This window comes from Alosa pseudoharengus, unplaced genomic scaffold, assembly GCF_046254945.1.
Source record: "Alosa pseudoharengus isolate Yale_2024_CS ecotype anadromous, Long Island Sound unplaced genomic scaffold, YU_APseudo_1.1 YU_APseudo_1.1_scf_15, whole genome shotgun sequence".
Classification (NCBI taxonomy): Eukaryota; Metazoa; Chordata; class Actinopteri; order Clupeiformes; family Clupeidae; genus Alosa; species Alosa pseudoharengus.
Window position 1 is genome coordinate 5,484,946 of NW_027468620.1, and position 12,816 is coordinate 5,497,761.

At 41.6% G+C, this 12,816-nt stretch overlaps 1 pseudogene; it reads left to right on the forward strand.

Annotated features, from left to right (window-relative positions):
* LOC143124733 (ATP-binding cassette sub-family C member 2-like) overlaps positions 1 to 12,530 on the forward strand; it is a 54,441-nt pseudogene extending 41,911 nt beyond the window's left edge.
* Positions 12,531 to 12,816: the final 286 nt, after the last annotated feature.

The following is a 12,816-nucleotide window of genomic DNA, read 5'->3' on the forward strand; positions in this document are numbered from 1 at the left end:
CTAGCATGCTAACTATGCTAACCATGTTACTTAGCTAACTTAGCTAATCATTTTTAGCAGTTATGCTAACTAGCATGCTAACTATGCTAGCCATGTTACTTAGCTAACCTAGCTAATCATTTTTAGCAGTTTTGTTAAAAATGTTAACAATGTTAGCAATGTTTTGCTAACCATGCTAACTAGCTACAGTGGGTAGGAGTCATAGTTGATGAAAAGTGTTGACATAGTTGATGACAAGTTAAAAGTTGTTGATAGACAGCTAGTGAATGTATATAGTTTAAAAGTTGAATGTAGATAGTTTAAAAGTTGTTGATAGACAGCTAGTTGAATAGATAGATAGTTTAATGATAGTTTAAAAGTAGACCGTTTAAAAGTTGAATGTAAAAAGTTCAGTAGTTTAATGGGTTACATTGTTTAACAGTGGATTATTGTAGTGAGGACTTTTATTTTGAAACAGTTTTGGGCAGAGGAAACAGTTGAATAGGATGTGTAGTCTTAATTGACCCAGATTGTATGCTTAAAGGAACACGCCACCCAAAATCAGTAGTAATATATGTTCTTACCTTAACTTTCACGCGTTGAGTCATACCTCTCCCGCGCCGGTAGGTGCACTCAAACGCTCTGTCGCGCGGCGCGAATGTGTTAGCATGTTGCTATGCTAGCGGGCTCTGCCGTGGCCGTAGAGAGAGGAACATAGCAGTAATCAAACACCTCCACATTTTCCCTACTTAAATACAGTTGCACGAGTAGTTGATAAAAATGTGTACGTCACACAACATGAAACGTGGCGATTTTCCAAGCGAATAAACAGGAGAACTACAATGTGTGGCGCAATAGCACTTGGGAGTACTTCGACCTAGCGTGGTAATATTATTAACACCTAATTGTAGATCCTATCCACCACAGAGTTTAGAATCCATGCTGGATCGACCCTCAGCCTCTCCCTCCCCTCTGAGCGAGAGAGAGGCACACACACTAGAGATGCGCTGATGGGCTATTATTTCAACCATAACTGCATAGCAAAACTTATCATCCATCAGCCATCCATCAGCACCAAAGTTTGTTGACCAATTTTCAAAACTGCACCCGCCCATCCGTTGGTTGTTTTAATGTAGGCTATATGGGTGATGCAGCGCTGCTGACGTGAGGCTAGAAAGCCCTTGCCTGTTCTAGAAAGACTGATCTAATGCAGCAAATATATTAAAAGGCTAAAGTCGTACATTGGCTAGGCCTATCCCCAGAATATCAGCAGCAAACTCAGTCTCTGTCGCGCAAAACAGTCTCCAAATAAAACGCACATCGGCCTGTTGCCTATTCTGCCATGCAGCTTGTGACAATATATCGTCCAAAATGCTTGATTGCATTGCATTCTCCACATTTTTAGCAAAATTTTCATGTACCACATCAGCATTTTTGTTCAGTGAATCTTTTGTAAATTGCTTTACAATTACCGTCGGGCCTATAGGCCTATATTGCCTGGCTTGCCTCAGCTTCGGTCACGTCCTTTTACAATTTTATCATTGTAATAAAAAACGCAATTTGCCACATAATTTCAGCATGCTCCTGGCCTACTAATTAATTAACTAGTAGTAATCTCACACCCATCTTCAAATCTGAAGACCGCTATGAAGCAAGTAATTATAGACCGATAAGCATCCCAGATAGCAAAAATACACTGGGACGGAACTGGGCCACACCTACCACAACGTCCGGTGTTGCACCAAATTCTGTGACCTGTTGAATTTTGTGACTCTAGAGCAAATAATGCATGCAAACTAAATTAAATTTAATTCGCAATAATGTCACGTTTTTACATGACATAGGCCTATATGCAGTTGTTTGATTGCACGCATGTTTGCATTTTGCAAGGTCTATTTTCTTATGTCTGTCTGTCCCGCCTTCAACACTTTTACATTTTGCCTTCAGCGCTGCGCAGCCTCAGGTCAGCTCACTTCACCTTCTTAGCGAACAGTAGTGTCACACGAAGTTAGCTAAACTGCTAGAATGAGCAACAAAAAACAAGCATCTTTAGCAGGTCACTGGCCAGAGTGTTTGAGTTGCGAGAGCCGCTGCAGAGATTTCTTACAGAAAAAAAGTCACCGTTAGCTGCACATTTTAGTGATGAGGACTGGGTGTCAAAACTCGCTTACCTGTGTGACATATTCGGTTGCTTAATGACCTCAACCTGTCACTCCATGGGAGAATGACGACTGTCTTTAAACTGGCAGATAAAGTCGCTGAATTTAAAGCCAAGCTTGATTTGTGGGGACGACGAGTGGACCGGGGTGTATTTGATATGTTCCAAACAGTAGTGTTTTTTTTTGGAGAGACTGAGGCAGGGCCCTTTCTCTCGCAGCTGGTGCGCGATCACCTTGTTGCGCTTTCAAATGAGTTTGAGCGTTACTTCCCATCCTCCAAAGATCCACGGCAAACCAAGTGTGGGTCCAGTGGCGTCATGCCCATTGAAATAAAGGGCCCCCTCGGATTTTTCCAAGATTTTTCCTCCCTGATAATTTTTTTGATCATAACTTTGTTCCTATTATGCTCCATAATAAGCCAGAGCCTACGACTCGAATGTATTCTTCTGGATGTGTAATAAACCGTAGCAAAATAGCTGAAGACCGGTCAACATCAGCCGTAGTGTCTGTGTATGTTCCCGTAACACACGCGCATTGAGCTCGCAATGTTTTGCTTGTGTTGAACTGTTAGTTAACTTTAGGCTACAGTTTGAACAGTTGAACTGTTATATTGGGAAATTCACATGCTGCTTTATATACAGCCAGGATAAATTTGACTAGGCCTAGTATGGCTGGTTTAGGCTACACAATCGTGCATAAATAACCATTGACAACTAGTGTAACAGAGGTCGTCTCTACTACTCACCTTCAAAGCCCTCCACAACCTTGCTCCCCCCTACATCTGCGACCTCCTGACCCCTTACACTCCTTCCTGCTCACTCAGATCCTCTGACCAAAACCTCCTGGCTATCCCCCGCTCCAGACTCTCCACCCTGGGTGGCAGGTCCTTCAGTGCCTTGGCCTGAAGTCCTTGTAACTCTGGAACTCCCTCCCCCAACCTCTTCGTGCCTGTCCTTCTCTTCCTTTCTTCAAAGCACATCTCAAGACCTTTCTGTTTAATGATCACTTCTCCTCCACACCCAACACATAGCTCCATACAGATAACTTGTATTTGTTGTATTGTTTTGTTTGTTTGTTATTGTGTTTCCTTGCCTTCCTGCTATGTAAAGCAACCTTGGGTTTGAGAAAGGCGCTATATAAAATAAACTTATTATTATTATTATTACACAGTGGAATGCTGTCACAGCTCTTGTTCACAGATTGGCATTGTCGGCCGCACCGGGGCAGGAAAGTCCAGTCTCACAAACTTCCTGTTCCGTATCATCGAAGCTGCTGGGGGGAGAATCCTCATAGACGGAGTGGACATCGCCACCATTGGCCTGCATGATCTTAGAAGTAAACTGACCATCATACCACAGGTGGCTAACCCAAAATTGTATTCATGAGACACATTCATTTTGGAACTGAAGTGCAACGTGTGGTTCAGTTAACTGTCGTTTTTATTAGCCTACCAGTTGGTCTTGGGCATGTAAAAACTACTTGAAAGCAAATGTAACAAAAATTTATCACTTGTTTTTTTCTTTTCATGTCTACGACACTTTAAATTAAATATGGATATCAACTCCAGAAATGTAAATATGAGTTCAGCATATAAAATCAAAATTAGAATATGGTCAGCTTTGCAAGATCATATTTGTGAGATATGATCTGAGATCTTCATGGTGTTCTCACGCCCATCTCGGCAGGATCCTGTGCTGTTCTGTGGAAGTCTCCGCATGAATCTGGACCCGTTTGAGAAGTTTAGCGATGAGGATCTGTGGAGAGCATTGGAGTTCTCCCACTTAAAGGAGTTTGCACAGGGTCTGCCAGAACAGCTGCTCTATGAAGTCTCGGAAGGAGGCCAGAACCTCAGGTGGCCAACGGCAAGGACAACGCCTTGTGTTGCCAAGCATTTCTTTTTCGAATCGTGTAGGGCCACCTAACAGCTGTCACATAAGCCAGTGCTGGCCGCTTTGCATCCTCCAGTTGCCGTGGACTACTTAATTAATGCATTCTTTTTGGATTTCATTCAAGAAAACTATTCAGAGATTGCCTCTTCTCTCTGACATAATTATTCCTCACAGCTGAGGGACAGACATCAGCTCTCTTTAACATGCTCGTGGCATATTCATTCTTGCCATTGCAGTTTCACTCTAACTCTTAATTAGATGATTAGATGAACATAGCTCTTTGCAGGTGATATTTTTTTGTCACTTGAAATGGAGAATACCAGTATTAAATTAATTGAATACGACAGATCTACAAAGAATGGCACAGTAACTATTCTTGCTATTCTATCACATTTCTTGAAAGTCCTTTAAAATTGATAGAACTCACAACTCTCATCTAACCTAGTCTGTGACATAATGAGGCTTTTTTTATTATATTTAAGTTCACTTTTTTAAATTCACTTTCAATGAGATGTTTGTATGGTACTTTATAACTGCAGATCCCAAATATATACAGCTGATACAATTTTGCTATTTTTTGTTTGTTTGCAGGGCTGGCCAGGGCTCTGCTTAGGAAGTCCTGCATCCTGATCCTGGATGAGGCCACAGCTGCCGTAGACCTGGAGACAGATGACCTGATCCAGACCACCATCCGCAAGGAGTTTGCGGACTGCACAGTGCTCACCATCGCTCACCGGCTCAATACCATCCTGAACAGCTTGCGGTAAGCAAACATAGCCTCACCTTTTTTTGAAAGAAAAAAAATATCCTCTAAGAGAGGTATGTGGCGAAGAGATGAGATTCAATCAGGTAGTCTTAAAAAGAAAGCTTTCAAAGCTGCCGCATTAATAGCCAGTACAGTGGAAATTAATATAAATGAAAGTCAAGTAGCCACAGGTGTGCGAGATCTGAGTGTGCTCCCACTTTGTGAACTCCCATGCCCTGTCTTTTTCACTATTTCAATTTCAATTTCAATTCAATTTATTGTGCTTATAGAGCGCCAAAACATAACACATGTATCATGGCGCTTTACAGAATGTAGGCAATCAGAGAAAGAAGGAAAGAAAGGAAGAAAAGAAAAGCAAGAGAGAGGCCCATGGGTAACAGGGGCGAGGAAAAACTCCCTAGAATTGGAGATATATATAGGAAGAAACCTCGAGCAGATCCACGACTCAAGGGCCTGACCCATCTGCCTAGGGTCAGTACATGACAGTAAGGTCTGTATACATGACAAATGCATATGATAGTCGGGTGTAGAGAATAAGACATGGTGTTAAGCACTTGAGCTGAAAGTTACAAGAGGTGGGATGATTACGTATCCGTTATGGTAATTCATTATTCCTGATTTAGTGACAGAAAGTTCAATAGTCCAGCGTTGGAATTGTCCAGGGGAAGGGAGTTGTCGAGGGGCATGTGGTGGGTTGGCAGACGGGCCAGTAATCCGGGCAGAGTTGTCATAGGCTGGTGGTGGGTCGCTAGGCTGTACGGGCCAGATAGGGGGCAGTAATAGGGCAGTCGAGGATGGGACTTCAGGTGAGATGGGTGAGAGGAGGGCAAACACAGGGATGGTTGATGACTGGTGATGATATACCTCACAAGTGAGGTACAGTAAGGGGGAAGAAAGAGAGATGTAGAGTGGGTTAGTATTATTGAAAATCAAAATGGTTAATGTCAATAAGTAATTAGTAGTACTATATATTGTTACAGTATACCATGGTGGGAATAGGCAAGAGAGGGAGAGTTGAGGGAGAGAGGGAGAAAAGGGGGAGAGGAGAGGGGGGGGGGTGGTTGTACGGCCTGACACATGAAAAGTCCATGACAGCACTATGCTATAGCAGCATAACTAAGGCATGGTGAGGGGTAGTCGACACCAGCGCAGGTATGGTCAGTGACCACCATCGCACGCGCGACTGGGGTGCCAGTCACACGAGGACTCAGCAGGGTGGTCCATTCCAAAAACCCTGAGGTGGGTGAATTTCCATGCACCATACCTAACTATGGGAGGCAGTAAAGAGGTATGTTTTAAGTCTAGACTTAAAAATAGGGAGGGTGTCTGCTAGTCGAATTGAGGTAGGAAAATTATTCCAGAGGAGGGGTGCGCGATAGCTGAAAGCTCTGCCTCCTACTGTAGTTTTTGAGATTCTTGGAATTACAAGAAGGCCAGTATTCTGTGATCGTAGCGGTCTGGGTGGGTTATATGGGACTAGGAGATCTTTAATATATTCTGGTGCCTGGCCATTAATGGCTTTGTATGTTAGAAGTAATATTTTGAAGTCAATGCGACTTCTAACAGGCAGCCAGTGTAGAGATGCCAGGATAGGGGAAATATGTTCATATTTTTTAGTTCTAGTGAGTGTGCGAGCAGCTGCATTTTGTATAAGCTGTAAGCTCTTTAGACAGGTGTTATTGCAGCCAGCGTATAGAGCATTGCAATAATCAATCCTTGAGGTGACAAAAGCATGGATTAATTTTTTCAGCGTCTGATAGGGATAAAGACTTCCTTATCTTTGAAATGTTCCTTAAATGATAGAATGAAACTTTGGTAATCTGTTTTATGTGATTACTTAGTGATAGGTCTTGGTCAATTGTAACTCCTAGATTTTTAACACATGTGGATGAGGATAGTCGGAGATCAGTAAATGTAGCCTGCGATGAGGATAGGATATCCCTCATCTTTTTAGGACCTAAAACCATGACTTCTGTTTTATCGGAGTTCAAAAGCAGGAAATTGTCATCCATGTCTTTATGTCTCGTATACATGTGTCAAGTTTGGCTAACGGAGTCAATTCGTCAGGTTTTATGGAAAGGTATAGTTGTGTATCGTCTGCATAAGAATGAAATTTAATGCCATGTTTCCTAATTTCTGAGCCTAGAGGAAGCATATAGAGAGAAAATAACAGGGGCCCTAGTACTGAGCCTTGAGGCACCCCATATTTTACCATAGTCTGGGTAGATGGTTCATTGTGAACCTGTACAAATTGTCTGCGGTTGGAAAGGTATGATCTAAACCAAGCGAGTGCTGAGTCTTTAATGCCTATCGAATGTTCAAGCCTGTGGAGTAGTATGTTGTGGTCTATGGTGTCAAAGGCAGCACTGAGGTCCAGGAGGACCAATATTGATATATGTCCATTATCGGCAGCGATGAGGAGGTCATTAAAAACTTTAACTAAGGCTGATTCAGTACTGTGGTGAGCTCTGAAACCAGACTGATATAATTCTTGGATTTTATTCATATTCAAGAAGGTACCAATTTGTTTCGACACTATTTTTTCTAGTATTTTTGACAAAAAAGGGAGATTAGATATAGGCCTATAGTTGGCCTGGTTGTTAGGGTCAAGGGTAGGCTTTTTGAGGGATGGCTTAATGACAGATAACTTAAACGACTGTGGTACATGGCCTGATAGCAGTGAGTTATTTATAATCTGGAGCAAAGCATTATCCAAGAAAGGAAGAGCAGTCTTCAGAAGATGAGTAGGAATAGGATCTAGTAGACTAGTTGTAGATTTTGATGAAGAGATTGTGGAAGTGAGGTCTAATATGTCAATAGATGTAAATGAATTCAACGTTGTTCGTCTCATCTGTGATTCAATTATGTTTTCGCTACCGTTCAGCAATGGAGTATGAATATTTGGTGAGACTGACTGGATATTAATCTTATCTCTAATTGTTTCAATTTTGTCATTGAAAAAGTTCATGAAGTCATTACTGTTTAGGCAAATAGGGATAGATTCGGTTACTTCGGTGTGGCTCTTCGTCAGGCGGGAGATTGTGGTAAAGAGAAATTTTGTATTGTTTTTGTTTTCTTCGATCAGCTTCGATCAAACACTCAGTTTGTTTGAGTGTTTTTGTCTGTGTGGTATACCATGGAGCACGCCTTACTTGTTTTCTCATTCTCTTTAAACAGAGTAAGGGGAGGTGACTGTGCACAAGGAACGTTGTAGTGTATCACATAGGGCACCATAACCATGTGAATGCATACAAATGTGTCCACAGACATGGCTACCACAGTATAATAATGATACTTTATTGCCCCTTAAGAACACTGACAGGGCTCTATCTTCCACTCCAGCGCAATCGACTTTTCGCAAATCGCTTTGTGGGCGCTGTTGCTATTTTACCGGCGGGATATTGACTGTTGCGCCCGACACAAATCTAAAATGGGGTGGTCTGTAGTAGCTACATTACTCATGGGTGTGGTTTGGGCGTAAGATGCAAAAAACCAATCAGAGCGTCATCTCACATTCCCTTTAACAACAGGCACGCTTGTTTCATAGCGGATTGCTATTATGATGGTGGATTTGCCAGGCGCAGCCAGGAACGGTTCACAGCGCTATAGTCAGTTGGGAACAGTTTGCTATTGATTTTTCCTCTTGACAAAATGTAATACAGAAATGTCACTTTCCGATGTTCCGGGATCACTCTCACTAAATCACAAGGTTATGAATGCATGGTGATATTTTTGCAATGTAATCTAACATTACCTTACGATAGACAATGCAGATCTTCTGTCAGATAAGCTCTCCTCTCCCGTGCTGCTGCTGGGGCATTTGGGTTAAATGGCATCGGCATGCAGTTCAACATCACGTCTCATTAAGTCCTCTAATATTTCTTAATTTATGTCATCAACACATCCCTGATTCCTAGAAATGTGTACGCTAAATTTATACCTATTTTTTCACATCGGACACCAGACTGATTTCCCTCGTATAGCAATATTTGTCCTTGTAATTATGTATGGTTTGGAGAAATGGAAACTGCATCGTATAGATGAGAGGAGCAAAGTGCATTGCGCAACACCGGCGCCCAAGCAAGCGCTCCTGCAGGTGTAAGCTACGGCTGTACCTTACGATCAGGCAACTCAACAACGAGAAACAGTTTTCAAGTTGACCTAACTTTTAAGGGTGTCACGATTTCGATTTTATTTCGAAATCGATCGAAATTACATCTCAATCTCGAACTTCGAACTTAAAAGTAGAATCGACGATGCAGCCACACCCCCAATGTCACGTCCAGCATGAATGCCAAGACGCACAAACGCCTGTGATCCACTAGCATGCGATGCGAATTCCCCAAATCGCAACGCAACCCTCCATGAAGACGCTTTGATGGGCGTTCCCTTTGGTAGATGGGTGGAAGCGGCAGGGCAAGCGGCAGGTAGCCTAGTAAACAACCAAACAAAATGTTTCCCTCCACTATTTTGAAATTACGGAGGGAAAGTCACATCTATAAATTAGTTTGCAAGTTGGGCGGTCATTTCAATCATGAAGTTGCCCCTGTAGGATTCTAGCCACACATCATACAAACACGCAAATGTAGACACTGCTATGATTATTTTTTCTCATCTGACATGTTTCTGTACGTTGGCGGTAACCACCGGAAAATTAGGTTTTGTTTAGGCTACGTGATGATGGACCTCCCCTGCGTTTTGCTCTACTATTGGATACTCGCCTCGCGATGGACGGATTCATTTGCATAAAGTTGGGGATTGCTGAACTTTTTGACGCGCCGCAGCCACAGCACTCGTCGCACCGCATACCCAGAATCCTATGCGGGTGCGGAATTCGCTTCTCATAGAAATGAATAGGGATACTGCGTCGCGGTGTTCGCATCGCATGCTAGTGGATCACAGGCGAAACACACATGCACGTGCTGAACTGCAGCGTCAACACTCCTCTAATTTTAGGCTGCAGCCAGTTAAAATATAGGCCTACACATCAACCTACCGAAATCAAAGCCCCTCTTGCTACTTTGAAATCACCGGTGTGGAAGTATTCGTTCATTCACGTCAATTAAAACTAACTTAGCCTACTCCATTTAGCAAGTGAAAAGATGGTCTAATTACAGTCCAAAGTTACTTTAAGGCTTAAAATGCACATTTATAAGTACATATTCCATGAACACTAACCTTGGGTCTCTTCGGAGTGTGCTGAAACAATCAAATTAACATTCTGTGTTGTTTCATTTTACTATGTTCACGTCTCTGTTTTAGCCTAAAGTTAGTTCTGTTTACATTACAACCTCGCGGTTGGAACGGTTTCAAAGCGGTTTCAAAATAAAAGCCCCCCGAATAAGAAAAGGAAAAGGCCAAAAAGAGTAAATAACATATAAGGAATGCATTAATAGTAATATTTTAAAAAGATCGAAAATCGAATCGAATCGTGACTTTAAAATCGAAAATTACATCGAATCGAGGATTTGGAGAATCGTGACACCCCTACTAACTTTCCAACTCTGCACAGTATCCCATTAACTGCATGACAGTAGGCTATTCACAATATTTTATGTAAAGTAGAGTTTGTAAACACGTTATCATCAACTTAATGCACACAAAACTTTTGTTTGAGCAGGAGAGAGAATAACAATGAATGGACGCAGCAACTACAGAAATTGTAGCCAAGGCTACTTGCTGCTTTCTTTTACTATCTATGGTTGCTGGTTAACCGCACATAATAAGCTTATTTAAGCTAATTCACAAACTCAACACTTCAAGGCCTTCATGGATATAAAACGTTTTTTGAAAACAACGAAAGGATGGAGGGAACATAGCAAAGCTTGGAGTTATTTCAGATGGGCTACAACAAGGTAGGCAAAATTGTGGTGCTTGTCAAAACCTTAGCGCAGCTGGAATAATGCTTATAGGCTGGTGTTAAAGTGCACACGATGTTTAAAGCTATACACAACGGTAAATTGGAACAAAACTAAAGGTAACTTTAGCCTTTATAGGGCTGTATAAAGTTGTCCAAATTAATAGGTTGTAATTAGGCGTTGTTGTTGTAAAGATATTGCATGTAGATGTACTATATAGGCTACTAAATTTTTAGTTGACCAATGCACGAACAAAACCGGGAAACGGACAAATATTATCAAGGCTTTGAATGTTTCCATCTGTGCACAGGGTGTCTGTAGATCGGTGTGCATAGCATTCATTCCTGCAGGCCTGTGGCCATGCATGCACCCTTAAAATAGCATCTGAATTTGCGCCACTGACTTTAGACCAGGAGGTTCCTGGTCTGTGGCGGAATTGTTTTCTGTAACTGCAAAATATCAACAGGGACCGTTTGCGCCGGAACACGCCCCCTCTTTTTGCTGAAACGCCCCCGTTGGCGCACATATACCTGTGGAGGGAAAATTCCAATATGCGCTGACTGCAAAATACGAAAGACAAAAGCGCGAGTATACAAAGTCAATTGCGCTGGAGTGCAAGATAGAGCCCTAAGATGCAGAAACAATACTGCCTCAATAGGCTATTGGCCTAATCAATATTGGCTAGCAGGTCCGTCACTAGACCTATAACTTTACTGGGGCACAAGTCCCCCTAGGGGGGTCTGGGGGCATGCAAGAAAATTTTGTATATTTTAATGTTTAAATGCATCAATTGCACTTTGACAAGTAATTCAGAGGTTAGACTTGCTTATTTTTTTTTTATCTATGGATGGAAATATTTGTGCTGCAGCCTAAACTATTTTGCACTTCAGAATTTTAACCATGCACACACACAGGTGGAATAATAGTTATGATGAAACTGCATATGTTCACAACCACAAAGCATATTTGCTGAGTTTCACAGTTAAGAAATGGTCAAAAATAGTGTACATTTCAGCACTCTATGCAGAGGTCACCTGTGTTGTTCAGCTTGTTAATCTAAGAAAAGCTTAGTCTTGGTCATTGTAATGGCCATCTATATGTGCTATTTCTTCCTTTTTCAGGACAGTCTGGGCTACCTGTAGGCCTATTTGGGAAAGTATGATGTGATAATATTTGCATGCCTTTATATCAAGAAAAAAATAATTTGCGTCTAATGATTTTTTTTCTTTATATTTTTCCATTACGCATTTTTTAGGTCTCAAAAAGAGGAAATTTGTTCCTCAGATCATAGCTGAGGGCTTCCCTTTTAAATATTATGTGAAATAATGGATAAAGTTATATTCCATTGCATGTTTCGCAATGCTATTCTGAAACTGGACTTGTCGGTATTTGATTGTGCACATCACCCAGCCAGGCTTGTATGGAACATCATTATGATGTTCAACCACGTAATTTACAAACAGGACTGTTGTGCAAGACAAATTAGTTGTTGATTACGAGGGGAGGGGTGTCTGGGGGAAGGCATAAATACCAATACAGCTAAATCGGCTGTCTGTCAATACAGGTTGTCAAAAAATCTATATTTAGACAGATCAATCAGTAGCTGACCGTGGTCACTGATTTTGCATCTTTTTTATCTTTCTATCGGGAAAAGTGGAGGGGATTTTTTTTAGCTTTTTAACATCTGAGGTGTTTGTGTCCCTATCCATTCTAGAGTGATTGTGTTGGATGCTGGCAAGATAGTGGAGTTTGATTCACCTAGTGCATTGTTCCAGAAGCAGGGGCACTTCTTCTCTATGGCAAAGGATGCTGGAATCACCTCTCTTGACTATAGTGCACTGTAAGTGTGACGAGATAGAAGACCTGCATGAAGGATCTACACATTGTAGCACTTCATATCGCTGTATGTTTTTTGTTTGTTTATCTTCCACATTTGTACCACTGACATTTCCGTTTTTAAAATGATTTATACATGTCACATTTAAATTGTCCATTCGGTATCAGGCTGATGTGATATATTGTCCAGTGTTTTGCATTTACTTTTGTAAATTTATTTTATATTTAAATAAACATGCTGTCCATGACTGGAAAAAAACAATGGGTTTCCTGTTTCATCTATCCAGTAATAAATCATAAGTCTCATGACCTCACCACAGGTGTGCCTC